Below are 15662 nucleotides of genomic sequence, written 5' to 3' on the forward strand. Positions count from 1 at the left end.
TCCTTCTGTCCTCCCTAGTCATTGTCCAACTCTCTGATGCATAACAAGTGATTGAAAAGACCATGGCCTGTATCAGACACACCTTAGTCTCCAGAGAGACACCGTTGCTCTTGAGTACTTCGGAGAGGTCCCTAACAACAGTCTTTCCCATCGCAATAAGTTTTTTTTTATTTCCTGGCTGCAATTGAAAATACCATGGCTTGGATTACATGTACCTTAGTCTTTAAACTGACATCCATGCTCTTTAATGTTTTGAAATCTGGCAACAGATTTGTCCAATGCAGTGTATCTCTTGATTGCTTTGCTGATGCCTCTATAGGTGCTGATTGACAAGGATTTCCTTTTATATGGACTTACAACTTTAACATTTTTCCTATTTATTATGTTATTGTCTGTTGGTCCTGTTGTGAGGATTTCTGTTTCAGTATGATTTTTAACAGCACTCCCTTTCATTCTCAAAAACGGTCCCAATTTTGATGGATAAATCATAATGCCTTTCTAGCTTAAATGAGTTAAGTCTACATTTCAGAAGGAAAAAAATCAATGACAAAAATATGAGACTCCAACGATGAGGAAAAACAAAACCCAAAACAACTCTATGTACTAAAGATTAAGGGCTGTGATGATTTAAAATCTTTGTTACTTCCTCAACTCTGTGATTCCCTTTACCCCATATCTACTTCCTGTCATGAAAACCATCAACCTGCCTAAGATAGAAATAATAAGTGAAAATGAAAAGGGAAATTTAAAGAACACCTCCTTGCATTCCAGCTGGGCAAGCAGAGCTCCATGGAGCACGGAAGAGGGGCCAGTTAACGCAGAGAGCTCTGACGAGTGTATGTTTGTAGGTCTGAGAAGGAGTAAGTCCTATGTTCAACTAAAAAAGGCAGGATAGGGCCGAACACACAACTCTGGAGGAACTAGGGTAGTAAAATGGAATTATCTTCTAAGACTGGGGTCAAAGCTAAAACCTGGTTTATAAGAACCAGACAAGTGGTACTGTGAGCGGAGGGTCACCGGAGGTCCTCACAGCCCCTGACAGCCACTAGCCTGCACGGAGAAATCGAAGTTCTGGAGGGTAGAAAAGCCTGGGTGGATATACATGCAGAGGTTAATATCCCTGGTAACAGACCAGTGAACCCAGGGAGCAACTGGGCCAGGGAGGAAAGTATCAATTCCTTTTAAACTATAATTGTTGTTTATCTTCGAGTCAGAACCGACCCATAGCTGACCCTCTGATGGGTTTTCAGAGTCAGTTAATCACACGGGAGGAGATTGCCCATCTGTCTCACACGGAGCACCTGGTGGTCTCGAACTGCTTGCCTTCAGGATTGCAGGGCAGCTTTTTGCCCCTAGGACACCAGCTAAATAATTAATTTAGTTAGCTTGCCTTTCAAGAAAGGCTAATACTGAGAACTGTATTTTTTTTTTTTGCTTGGTTGTGTAGTCATTTGATGCTTTAAGGAAGAAAACATCTTTTAGCTATTTCAGCATATTAAATTCCTATTTTATTTACTTTAGTATTTTCCCTCCTTGCCACTAATTAATGAATTTTTAAAAAACAAAGCCAATATCAAGGCAACCCATGAAAATGACTGAGCTCATGATTTCACACACACACACACACACACACACACACACACACAGCCCTTTCTCTTTACTGCAGTGACCAGAGTTACTACAGCTTCTTTTACAATCAGAGGTTGTTCTGGTTACAATGGGGTTTACTGCATGAAAGATGTTGCCAGACTAGTAGTCTTGGTGAGGCCTCTGTGTCTCTTAGGACAGTTACAACTTCTCCAGGAAAATAAATTCTAAAATACAACCTCAAGCGCACTTTACCTTTAATTTTACCAGAGAGAAACTCTGAAAAGGAATAAATTCTTTCCTTAATGGGACCTTTCTCCAGCTCTCCTCCCACCAATCAAGCACATTCACATCATATTGGTGTTTCAGAAACACAGCACAGCAAGCCCCCGGGAAGGCCAGGCTTTACCAGGATCAGTTTCCAGAGTGGGCTGCCTAAGCCATCAGAGGAGGGAAAGGAAGAAAAGGCATTTGTATGTTAATGGATAGAGTTGATGCTGCTTGCTAGTTCCATACAAGAGCCTGATGCTTCATCCAATCTCTCAGCGTGGACACTGTCATACCTGAAAAGAGGGCCCACTGGAGCTCCCAAAATAGAAAAGAAAAGGATTCATAGCAGCTGTATTGTTCCAGGCACCCACTAAGTGACTGCTGCATTCGTTCAGCTAACAATAGTTACTCACATGCCTCCTTGTCATTCAGGAGGCCACTGGGGAGCTCACAGTCAGAGGCCATAAAGAGATTGTAGTGAGTGAGTCACCCCAGGAAGTCTCTCCCTTGAGCAGAGAAGCACATTTAGCAGACACTTGTGCCATGTTTGAGATTACCAGTAGAGATTCAGTGATGAGTGCTCCAATATCACTTGCTCCCTTGGGATCTCTGTCATTACCCCTCCAGTAGAGCATAGTTCTATGTTTTTTGGTTTGTTGGGTGTTTTTGTTTAGATCTGTGTTTTCTATCTTGTCCACTGTGACTAGGTCTAACCTATCTTCCACTCAGACTTCTTCTCTCCATCTTAAATTACTAAGAAAGCCCACTCTAGGTGAAGCTTAGTCTTTCATACTTCGAATATATTGCTAGGTAAGGCTATTCCTTTCAAAGGGACACCATTCTTGGAAAGATGGAGGATCAACAAAAAGAGAGAGGAAGACCCCCAACAAGAAGGATTGACATGGTGACTTTAGCAGTGGACTCGAATGTGTCGGAGATGATGAGGATGGCACAGGCTAGGGCAGGGTTCAGCCTAGCTGTTCATAGGGTCACTATGACTTATACTCACCGTGATAACATCTAACAACAGCAACAATTCAAGGATTTCTATTTCTCCCTTTCCCATAATCCCTAGCCCAAGGTGCTTGACTAAAGGAGCCAGTCTGTCCCTCTAAAACTGCAGGATGGAAGGAAAAATCTCCACAGAGCCGATTAAGAGGAAAGTAAATGAATCTGTGGAAGCATTTAATTCATTCTTGGCAGGCTGCACCATCAGCTTGGGGGGAAAAAAACCAACCAAAAACAACAGAGACTCACCAAAAACAACAGAGCCTCCTTGTGATCATTCTACAATAATAGCCTCACTTTGCTCTTTCACTCTGGAAGCCTGTTTATTCAAGCCATTTAAAACCAAACAAACAAAAAAAAAAAAGGAAAAGGTACTAAAGAAAGGTAAAGCTCACACATTCTCCTCAGCAGCCAGTATGTAATGACAAGGAGGCATGTGAGTAACTGTTGTTAGTAGAACGAATGCAGCAATCACTGAGTCAGCTGGCTCAGGAGGGGCGCCAGATAAAACCTCCAGGCTTTGAACCAGTTCACTCTGGTTCTAGAGAATTTCCATTTCTATCCCAGAGCTCTAGTAGAGTAGTGGTAAGAAGTTGCACTGCCAATCCAAAAGCATGCTGTTCAAATCCACCAACTGCTCAAAGGGAGGAAAATGGGCAATCTGTAATTTACTGCCTCTGAAAACCCCCTATGACGGAAGAAAGTAGTTCAGACTACACAATTCACAACAACAACCATCACTCAATATCCCGAAGCGGTCTCACAAGCAGGGTCTTGTTAAAATACTGATTCTGATTTAGTATGTCTGAGATAAAATACAAACTCTCAGCAAGTTATACAACTGGAATGAACTGGTTTGAAGCTCTAGTAAGCCCTTAGCCTTCAGCCACGCAGTATGACCAGGATCTGGTTTGGAAGGATTCTGAGTGACTTCCCTTTTATACTTATCTTTACAACTGCACTGCAATCCCGAGGCACACAATTCAAATCACCAGATGCTCCACAGGACGGCAATCTCCTCCTCTGTGATTAACTGTCTCTGAAAACCAACTGGAGGGTCAACTATAAGTCAGTTTCAACTCAGTGATACACAACAGCTGAAAAGGTCCAGTCTCTTCCCTTGTAAGCCCCTCATATCAACTTCTCCATGTTTCCTCATGGGGCAGTGTATCCCCATGACCAACACCCAACTCTATTTCAGGCCACACCCAAATAACTTTGTATCCGGAGCCTAAACCCTCAGAACATTTTTCTCTGAGGTTGCAAACTGTGCCACACTGGATTTACAGTTAGCCTCCAAATTAGAGAGGGATCCTTCTTTGGCTGGGGCCCCTCTCTCTTACTGGGTGCTCTGGCCTGACACAGTCCACAGCCACATATGACCACAGATGGCATGGAAGATAAGACTAGAACTGTCTTTTTCCTCTGTCTCTGACTGGACACTCTGCTTGCTCCCATCTTCTGTGGTAACAAAGACACCATCTCTAACCAGGTAGACTATACTAAGTCCCTCTGCAGCCAGTAGAAATTCTGCTCCACACCATCAACACATCCTAGACCAAAAGAGGTGTGGTACATTACCACTCAGATAAGCAGAAACTCTAACAGACCTGGGCACCTCAACTCCAATGTTCTACTGGACTATCCTAGGCCTTTTGTCTGAGACCTAGCAATTTCTTTTCTATTTCCCATAACATGCATGTTTGTTTTGTGATATTTTTACGCTTATTTGTTTTGTGGTTTACTTTTTTTTTTAAAGGTGTACGTATGTTTATTCATGTTTCAGTTCTTATTTCCTTGGGATATATTCCCAGCAGTGGAATAGCTGGGTCTTACAATATTTTTATGTGCATATTTTTTTTCGGGATTCCATTCATTCATTGTTGCACCCTTTTCCCCGCACAAAAAAAGTATTATATTTTAGGGCATTATTTTTATCGTAGGAGTATGCAATGAGGGTTGTGGTTTACTTTTATGGATACAGCACTTATCTTTAGGTTTGCTGTGTTGAAGGAGTGACTTGAACGTTGCTACTTATTTTAGGGTTTGTGTATACGATGCTCACTTTTTTTTGTTTACTCTTAAGGGTCTGTGTGTGACTATGTCAAACTGTTGGGGTGTGGGGGGGTGTGTGTGAGAGAGAGAAAGTTTGCTTTACTGGAGTGACTTGTGTCATACTGGAAGCTAAACCACTACTATCTCAACTACTGACAGTCACACATAGTAGACAGATTTCAGTGGAGTTTCCAGTTTCCAGACTAAGAAGCAAGATTGGCCATCCACTTCCGAAAAAAACAGGCCTTCAAAACCTGTATGAATAACTAAGGACTATTACTAGATATAGTACCAGAACTCAAACTCCTCAAGTTGGAAGACACTCAAATAATGAGGATAAACAGCTGCAAATGTGTAATAATAATTGTTATATGGAATATGCAAAGTATGAATCTAGAAAAATTGGTAAATATAAAAAAGAAATGGAATGCCCAACTGTCAACCTCCTAGGCATGAATAAGCTTACGTAGAATGCTATTGACCACTTTGAGTGGATAATCATATGCTGTATTATGCTGGGAATGACAAACAGAATAGGAATAGTACCACATTCAGGGTAAAAAAGAACATTTCAAGATCTATGCTTATGTGCAATATTAGAAGTGATAGGATACTATCCATATGCATAAATGCTAGACCTGTTAATCCAATGATTATACAAATATATGCACCAACAAGTAAAATTGAAAATAAGGAAATTTATTTCTACCAATATTTGAACTCTGAAACCAATCAAAACATGCAATAAAGATGTGTTCATAATAATCAGTGACTGAAATGCAAAATTTTGAAGTGAAGAAAGGACAGGTAATTAGAAAATAGGGACTTCGTGACAGATAGTAGGCTGGAGATCATGTGACAGAATTTTATACCATCAAAGATATACTCATTGCAAATACCTTTTAAAAAAATATACCCAAAACCAGCAGCTATAATCAGACCTCATCTGATTAATTACATAGTAATCACATTGACTATCTCTGTGAAAGGAAATGATGGAAAAGTTCAATATCAGTAGTCAAAACAAGGCTAGAGTCTAACTGTGGAACACACCATCAATTATTCATATGTAATTTCAAATTCTATTTGAGTAAAATTATAATAAGTCCAAAGAAACAAAAAATATGACGTTAGTCTATTCCACCTGAATTTAAAAATCATCTCAAGAATAGATTCGAGGGAGCTCTGGCAGCCTAGTGGCAAGAAGCTGCACTACATTCCCAGACGTACAAGGTTCAAATCCAGCAGATGCTCTCCTGGAGAAGGAGGGACATCTCCTCCTGTACCAGTCAGATGCGATTTGATGATACATGCCCCAAAAAGAATAAAATTTTAAAAACCCCAAAAACCAAAATAAAAAAATGTCATTAAAAAATAAAGAATAGATTCGATGCACTGAACACTAATGCTGGAAGACCAGGTGAGTTGTGGGATGACATCAAGGATATCATCTATGAAGAAGGAAAAAGGTCATTACAAAGACAGAGGAGAAAGAAAACACCAAAACAGATGCCAGAAGAGCCTCTGAAAATTGCACTAGCGTAGAGACACACAATGTGAAGAAAGGCTGAAGTAGAAAAAAAATGAGCAGAAGATCTCAAAGGGTAGATGAAGAATACTACAATAAGAAAATATTGTAACAAAATGTACAAAGAGCTGGAGTTAGAGAAATGAAAGAGAAGAACATACTCCACATTTCTCAAGATGAAAGAATTGAAAAACAAATTTAAGTTTCAAATTGCAATACTGAATGATACTATGGCAAAATTTTGAATTATTCAGGGATTATCTAAGGAATAGGGAAGTATCAACAGTCATGTAATCAAGAATCAATGGTACTGAAGGAAGAAGTTCAAGTTGCACTGAAAGCATTAGCAAAAGATAAGGAACTAATGAAATACCAATTGACATGTTTCAAGAAAAAGATAGAGCCCTGGATGTGCTCACTAGTCTATGTCAAGAAATATGTAAGCCTGAGATCCATATTTGTTGTTCAAAAAAACAATAGGTAGAACGTATTGAACAATATCATTATTATCACATGCAAGCAAAATCTTCCTGAAGATTATTTTAAAATGACTGAAAAGCACATTGACAGAGAACTTGCAGAAATTCAAGCTGGGTTCAGAAGATGTGAGAGATATCATTGTTAATATCAGATGGATCTTGACTGAAAGCAAAAAATATAAGAAAAATATTTACTTGTGTATTATTTATATGATTAGGCCTTTGACTGTGTAGATTGTAATAAATGATGACTAGCATTGAGAACGGCAATCATAGAACATTCATTTGTGCTCTTGTAAAGCCTACACATAGATGAAGAGACTGTTGTCCAAACAGAAAAGGGAACACTACATATTTTAACAGCAGGAAAGATATGTAACAGGGTCATATCCTTTCCCCTTACTTATTCAATCTGTGTACTGAGCAAATAATTTGAGAAGCTAAACTATACGAAAAAGAATGTGGCATCAGGAATAGAGAAAACTCATCAACAGCCTAATTATGAAGATGATACAAACTTGATTGCACACAGTAAAGAAGATTTAAAGCATTTACTGCAGAAGATAAAAGACAATAGCCTTCGATACAAATTCCATCTCAACATCAAGAAAACAAAAATTCTCAGCATTGGACCAATAGGCAAGATCAAGATGGAAAGCATCAAGATGGAGAAAAGATTGAAATCATAAAGTACTTCATTTTACTTGAATCCACAATTAATATCCATGGTAGTTAGTAGTCAAGGAATCAAAAGATGTGCTACACTGGGAAAATCTGTAGTAAAGGACCTTTCTAAAGTTCTGAAGAACAAGTTTAAAGACTAAAGTGTTCCTAATCTTAGTCATGGTGTTTTCAAATGCTTGTAATACAAATGAACAACAAATATAGATGACAGAAAAAGTATCAGTGCCATTGAAGAGTGGTGTTGGAGAAGAATACTGAATACCTCATGCAATGTCAAGAGACAAGAACAGTCTTTTTTTTTTAAGAAGTGTAACAGGGTTCTCCTTTTACATGATTATGGTGATGTTTTGTCTCATATCTTTTGGACATGTTGTCAAGTGGAGTCAGTCCTTGGCAAGTCACATCATGCTGAGGAAAGTGGAGGATCAGAAAAAAGAGAGGAAGACCCTGACAAAGATGAATGGACACAGTGACTGTAACAATGTGCTTGAGTATGTCTGAGATGCTGAGATGATTCAGGACAAAGCAAGGTTCTAATCTATTTTTCATAGGGTCACTATTGCACAGGGCTGTAGTTGACTCAACAGCACCTAACAACAACAAAGACTAGAAATTTCCTTCTACATATAAAAATTATATTAGCTCAAAAGAGAGGCTGATGACTAACTATTGGACCTCTTTATTGCCTTCCACATCATTCAGGGAATGTGGAAGTGATTTAGTCACTACACAAAATGAGTCATATTACCCAAGACAGTTTTTCTGGTGTTTGAAATATTTGTAATAGTTCCGAATCCAGGAATAGCTTCAACAAATTAATCAGATTTCTTTTCTGAGGTCCTCCTCATTTCCAAAACAGATCTCACTAAGAGATCCCTGTCCCTTTCCTGGCAGGATCTACAGAAGGAATCAACCATCCAACCTGGACACTTCCATCTGAAGAGTGTTGACAAATGACATGAAACATTAATGCCCTCCCAGCTATGGTCTTGGTATTGACCGTTTGGGACACCCTGAGGTTACTATTGCTAACTGATTTTAGCTTGGGGAAAAATGTTATCACTGATGGACTTGGAAAGTTTAACTAAACACTTGTCACATCTAAACTAGGCTAAGTCAGATCTCTCTCTCCAGCCCTCTCCACTATACAGCCTTCAGATTACTCAGACTGTGGGCTCATGGGTTTCCACCTTTAGCCTGGGCCTTTGTCTCTAATTAGGCAGACATGACGCAGGTGCCTTGATTCTGACAGTCATGCAAGGGTGAACACAGAGTACTGGGCCAACAGGCAACATCATGGAGAAGAAATAGAAATTGTGAATTACTTCATCTTGCCTGAATCGACAATCAATTCCTTTGGCAGCAATAGCCAGGAAATCAAAAGACGTATTGCATTGGTAAAGTGAGTCAGAATTCTGCCATCTTTATCTTCAAAGAGCACCCTGGTTTCACATTCTACAAGACAGGCTTATTTGTTCTTTTGGAAGTATATTGAATGTTCAGTCTTTTTCACCAACACTACAACTCAAAGGCATCGATTCTTCTTCTATAATCTTTAATCATTGTCCAATTGTCTGATGCGTAGCAAGTATTTGAGAAGATCATGGCTTGGTTCAGGCACACCTTAATCTTTAAATTGACATTATAGCTCTTTAGTACTCTAGAGAGGTCCCAGACAGATTTCTCCAGTGTAACTTGTCTTGATTGTGGATCCAAATAAGATGAAATTTTTGACAAATTCAATCTCTTCTCTATCCATGATAATGTTGCTTATTGATCCAGTTGTTTTTGTTCTTTTATGCTGTCAAATTGGAACCAATCCTTAGTCAACCTTACAGTGTGTTTTCAAAGGCAGCTAATTTCACAGGAGGAGATTGCCCATCTTTCGCCTACAAAGCACCTGTTGAATTTAAAATACATGCCTTTTGGATTAGAGCACAACTTCTTATCATTAGACAACCAGCGCTCCCTACTGAATGTTTTGTTTTCTTAATGTTGAGTAGAAATTCATATTAATACCTGTAGTCTTTGATCTTCTGCAGCAAGTGCTTCAGTCATCTTCACTTTCAGGGAGCCAGGTTGTATCATCTGCATAAAGCAAGTTTTTGATGAGTCTTCCTCTGATCCTAATATTACATTTTTTTCATAAGGTCTAACTTCTTGAATGATTTGTTCAATACCTATTCGAGAAAGAATACCTAAGGAGAAAGGGTTCAGCCCTGATACACACTTTTGCTCATTTTAAACTAAGCAGAATTCTCTGTTTAGAAAACAGTTTCTTGATCTAGGTACATGGGAGGGGTTTTTTAAGCAAGACTTACTTACATATGATATTAATGATGTCATTCAATAATGTCCACATTCTAGCGGATCACCAATTTTGAGAAAGGGAATAAAGATAGCTCTCTTCCAGTCAGTTGGTCAAGTGTCTGTCCTTCTGATTTCAGGGAGTGGTGTGAATTGAATTATATTCCTCTTAATAGTATGTTTGGAATTCTAGGAATAGTTGAGATGTTTCAGCAAATGCAGAGCTAAAACATGCTTAGTCATCTAATGATAAGAAATTTCAAAGCTACCTACCTGTCCAACCAAATAGAAGAGATCCTTACTTGCACCAATTACAAAGTCATCCAACAGTACGCAGAAATTATAGAATATAACTACTAACACACACAAGTAAAATCTTTCTGAAGATAATTTTAAGGTGGCTGCATCAGTGCATTGACTGTGTACTGTCAGAATTTCTAGATAATTTTGAATCATTTGGAATAAGGGGTTTGATGGCTAAAGTCAGATGGTTGTTGGATAAAAGAAAAATTCCAGAAAGATATTTACCTGTGTGATTTTTTTATTATGCAAAGACATTCAACTGTGTTTATAATTAAAAAATATGGATAATATTGTGGAAAATGGATTGCAAAACATTTCTTGTGGCTGTACAGAACTTGAATGTGGAACAAGACACGGTTATTCAAATAGGGAAAAAAGGATACCTTTGATCTAAAATTAGGATGTCATTTTAAAGATTAAAGTGAGGGAGAAAATTGTGCAAGAATAAATGAATGAAAACCCAACCTTTCTATAAACCTTCATTAAAATAGCAATTTAAGATAATTACAAACAACATAAAAATATTAAGGTGCACCTGACCTGAGCCATGATATTTTCCATGGCTTCATAATCATTTGAAATTTGGGAAAACTTAGAGTCTACCTGTCTCTGACAGATCTTGTGACAGTTCTCACTGGATGTCATTTTGCTGAAGAACTTTGATTTCTAAACCTCTCCTGACAGTTACTCATCTGTTTTTTGTACCTTCTGAAAATTAAAGCAAATCCAAACTGATTGCCATGGAATCAAGTATGACTCATTGTTTGTTGTTGTTATGTGCCCTCAAGTCACTTGCGACTCATAGTGACCCTGTGTACAATAGCTCTAAACTCTGCTCTATCCTGTGCCAACCTTATTGTCTCTGACACACTTATCCCCATTACCCCAGCCACCGAATTAATCCATCTCGAGGGTCTTTCTCTCTTGCACTGTCGCTCCACCCAAGTATGATGTCCTTCTCCAAGGACTGGTCCCTCCTTGCAACATGTCCAAAGTATGTAAGACGAAGCTTCAGAATCCTTGCCTCTGAGGACCAGCCTGGTTTCACCCTCTCTAGAATGAACCTATTTGTTCTAGCAGTCCATCATATATCTAATACTATTCTCCAGCACCACAGATTGACGGCATCACTTATCTTTCTATCATCCCTAGTCATTGTCCAGCTTTCTGATGCATAGCAAGTAAGTGCAAATTAAGTGCACCTTAGTCTCCAGACTGACATCATTGCTATTCAGTACTCTACAGATGTCCCTGACAGCAGACTTTCCCACCGAAATTAATCATTTGATCACCTGGCTGCTGGTACCAAGAGTGTTGATTGTGGAGCCAAGCAAACTAAAATTGTTCACAATCTAATTTCTTCACCATCCATCATAATGCTGCCAATTGGCCCAGTGGTGAGAATCTTTGTTTTCTTGATGTTGAGCTTCAGTCAATATTTAAGGCTGCAGTCCTTGACTGCAGAAGTACAGCAAGCACTTCAAGTCCTCTTCAGTTCTAGAAAGCAGGTGTCATCTGTAAAAAGTAGGTTGTTGATGAGTTTTCTTCCAATCCTGATGCCACATTTTTCCTAATAGAGTTCAGCCTCCCAGATGATCTGTTCTGCATATGGATTGAAAAGGTATGGAGGTAGAACATATCCCTAGTGTATACCCTTTCCGATTTTGAACAATGCAGTGTTTCCTCACTCTGTTCTGACGACTGCCTTTAGCGCCAATTATAGGTTTGACATAAGCAAGATCAAATGTTCTGGGATTCCCATTCTTCTCAGAGTCAGCCACAGTTTGTGATCCACATGGCAGCCTTTTAAGATAATGGCAGAGTGTTTAACATGTTAAGCTGTTAACTCAAAGCTTAACAATTCAAATCCACCAGCTAATTGGTGGGTAAAAGATAGGCAGCCTCATCTCATTAAGAATGAAAACCTCAGAAAGCCGGGTGGAGGGTCGCTATGAATCAGACTCAGTGGGGCTGAGGGTCCTTTATGGGAAGCAGTGACCACACTTTCTCCCGCTGAGCCTCTTAAAGAATGAGAAATCTGTTTTATTCAGTCATAGTCTATAAAAACCCCTGTGCACACTCTAGACTGTCATCACTGCAGGTCAGATCCTTGCTTTTTTTAAATTTTAAAACACAGAAATTAGTATTAGGTGTAAGCAGAAGACAGTCTTCAACCAGCAGGGAGCAGATGGGAATGACACAGAGAGACAGAGAGATTCAAGGAGGAGGGAGCCAAAATGAAAAGGGAGAAATCTCCAAAGGAGACATTGATATTTGGCAATCATGCCTGGAGCCAGCTCTTGTCTACCTCATTGCTTCCATTTCCTGTCTTGTAAAAGGTGTGGGAAGCACTAGCTCCTCTCTTTGATTTCCTGAGAGATTAAGCTAATGAAAATGGACGAGATAGGGAGAGGAGGGGGGAGAAAGCTGTGAAGACAGAGCCCCTTCCTAATGAAGCTGGAGGGTGGAAAGCTATGTGTGTGAAAAAAAGATAATGTCGTTTTTTCATTAACAGATTCTATCTGTAATAATTAAGCTGCCACTTGATTCAGATTACTGTCCCTAACTTGGCATCATTCATCCAGTTCAGTTGAAATTTAGGAGGGGGGAGATAGAAGAAGAACTGAATGAAAACCAATTTTTTGTCTGCATATATCCATCAAGATAACAGTGAGATTTATTGAGTTTCACAATTGGCTGGGGTATTTTATACACATAGCTGGAGTTCTTCCAAATGTCCTGCCCTCTGGGTGACTCTACCTTCCCAATAAAAGGCATAGGTTGACACATGATAGTTTAATTCCATCATCCTCTATCCCCTATCACACATATAATCCCACCAGAAGGATTTCTGAGAAGACTTTCTCAGAAGTCTTTGCTTACCAGGACCTGCTTTCTGTGAATGGAAAGGCTAGCTTAACGCTAACCCTCATTCATTCCCTCAATTCCTGCAGTTGCTGGTTTTGCTTTCCTTGGTTGGCCCTAGGGAAGAGGACAGCCTGCCATCTTTGGCCTGCTTACGCGGTGTGTCCCACAAACTGAAGAAGTTCAAAGACAATAAAGAAATAGAGCATTATGACTCCAACTTGAACTTGATTCTCTGACACAAAATTTTCTGCTTAACTCCATTCCACAAGGGATCCTGGCCTCCCATCCTATTTTCTGTGATTTTTCCATTTTTAAGATTCTTAATTATGTCCGTCTGCTAGTAGATAGCTCACAAAATTTATGTAGAACCTTTAATGTAGAATAAATTATGCATTTGTTTTCTCGGTTTTCTTCCATATAAACCAGCAAAAGGGTTTAACATTTTGCACTCCAAAATATTGTTCAGGAATTTTCCTAAACAAAAAGACCATCTCCTGAGATGAGAATTCCCATCTTAGAGTGAAGAAGGGCTGAAGGCATTTTAACTTGCAAGCAGTGTTCTGCTTTATCAGTATCTTAGCCATATGAAAATATTATACTTACTGTGCATTTACTATGCAAATTGCAACATACTTCTATAGCTAAGTTTAATACAAATTTTTACTGAAAAGTTTCCTGAAGATGTTTCATTACATTATTTTTTAAATTTTTTTGGTTTAGGGGGGTTGTGTATATGTCAGGTACTTAATTGTACATTTCAGTGCAGTGAATAACTTGTGTCTATTCTACCTTCATGACTCCCACCACATGTCTAGGTAGGACTGTGTCAATGTAAAGTTATTGTGGTACAGTGAGGAGATTTGGTAGCTTGCTAAAAATACAGATAAGGTAAATGCTACCTTTGGCACAGTATCATTCAAATAAAATGTGTAGAATGCTACCTTAGGGATTGGAGAGTGTTGCGATCCCATTAAACTTAAATCAAGCCAGGGAGATACAGGAAAAGGATCTTTGATCTATCATCAACGAAGAATAACCAGAAATTGCAACATGTTCTTAAGACTTGAGATCTCTGAGCAAAGCTGAGACAGTTGTGACATCAGAGAAGCAGAATGAGGCAAGACAAGATGGTAGCTGCAGAAGCAGGAGAAACTATGGGACGGGCTGTGGGTTCCCAGCTCGCAGAGCGAGAAAGCTGAGTCTTTGCTGGCAGAGTGAGGGCTTTTTCAGCCCTTTAACAGGAAGATAAATTTGCTGATGTACCATGATACTAGTGGGAGGGAGTGCTAGAACTGAGTTCCTTCAAGGCTAGGCTGACTGAGAGAGTGGGAGTGGGGCTGTGTGTGCCTTTGCTCTTATAAGAACAATTTTCTAGAAGCATGTTTTTAAAATATCAAAACTTATGAGGTTTGGAGCAATAAAATCAGAGCTAAAAAAGATTTATAACACTTGTTCAAGCAGGCATTAGACAAAGTTGAGAGGACAGGGGCCAGAGAGAGAAGCCGACCTGTAAGCATAGTTGATAAAAGCTGTACTGACTTAGAAGCTGTAGCCTAAGTGTTCTAGAACCTGTTTCAGCCTTAATAAATGGTTTAGCTGTGAGTACTGTCTGTGATTTCTGTATGATCATTGTAATAAATTATCAAACCCAACAGAAAAGCAGAGAGCACTGTGGGAAGAATGATTGACCTTAGAATTCGTAGAAGGAGCTTCAGAACATGGAGCGTGAGTTCTTGATTGGCAAAAGGTCGGCTGTTTTTGTTCACAACCTTGTGTGAGCTCCTGAGCTGTGGGCCAGAGCCTTTTTTTTTTAAATCTATTTTGCAATGAGTCTTCAGTTGAAGGTACACAGGATGGAACTCTTTGTTTTCTTGACAGTCCATGGTACCCTCAATACTCTTCTCCAGCATCACAGCTCAAAGGCATCAATTCTCCTTTTATCCTTCTTAGTCATTGTCCAACTCTCTGATGCATAACAAGTGATTGGAAAGACCATAGGCTGCATCAAATGCATCTTAGTCTCCAGAGTGACACCATTGCTCTTCAGTACCCTGGAGAGGTCCCTAACAGCATACTTTCCCATCGCAAAACATCTTTTAATTTCCTGACTACTGGTGCCAAGAGTGTTGACTGTGGAGCCAAGCAAACTAAAGCTGTGTACAATCTCAGTCTCTTCACCATTTATCCTGATGTTGCCAATTGGCCCAGTGGTGAGAATCTTTGTCTTCTTGACATTGAGCATCAGTCCATACTGAAGGCTGCAGTCCTTGACCCTCTGCAGCAAGTGCATGAGGTCTTTCTCAGTTCCATCAAGCAGGGTTGTGTTATCTGCATAATGCAGATTGTTAATAGATCTTCCACCAATCCTGACGCCACACTTCTCCTCATGGAGCCCAGCCTCTCGAATAATCTGTTCTGCATACAGGTCAAAAAGGTATGGAGATAGGACACATCCCTGGCGTATGCCTTTCCAATTTTGAACCATGCAGTTTTTCCTTGCTCTGTTTTGACGACTGCCTCTTGGTCCAAGTATAGGTTTCACATTAGAACGATCAAGTGTTCTGGGATTCCCA

This window comes from Elephantulus edwardii, unplaced genomic scaffold (assembly GCF_000299155.1).
Source record: "Elephantulus edwardii isolate Elephantulus edwardi_28Jun2011 unplaced genomic scaffold, EleEdw1.0 scaffold00059, whole genome shotgun sequence".
Taxonomy (NCBI): domain Eukaryota; kingdom Metazoa; phylum Chordata; class Mammalia; order Macroscelidea; family Macroscelididae; genus Elephantulus; species Elephantulus edwardii.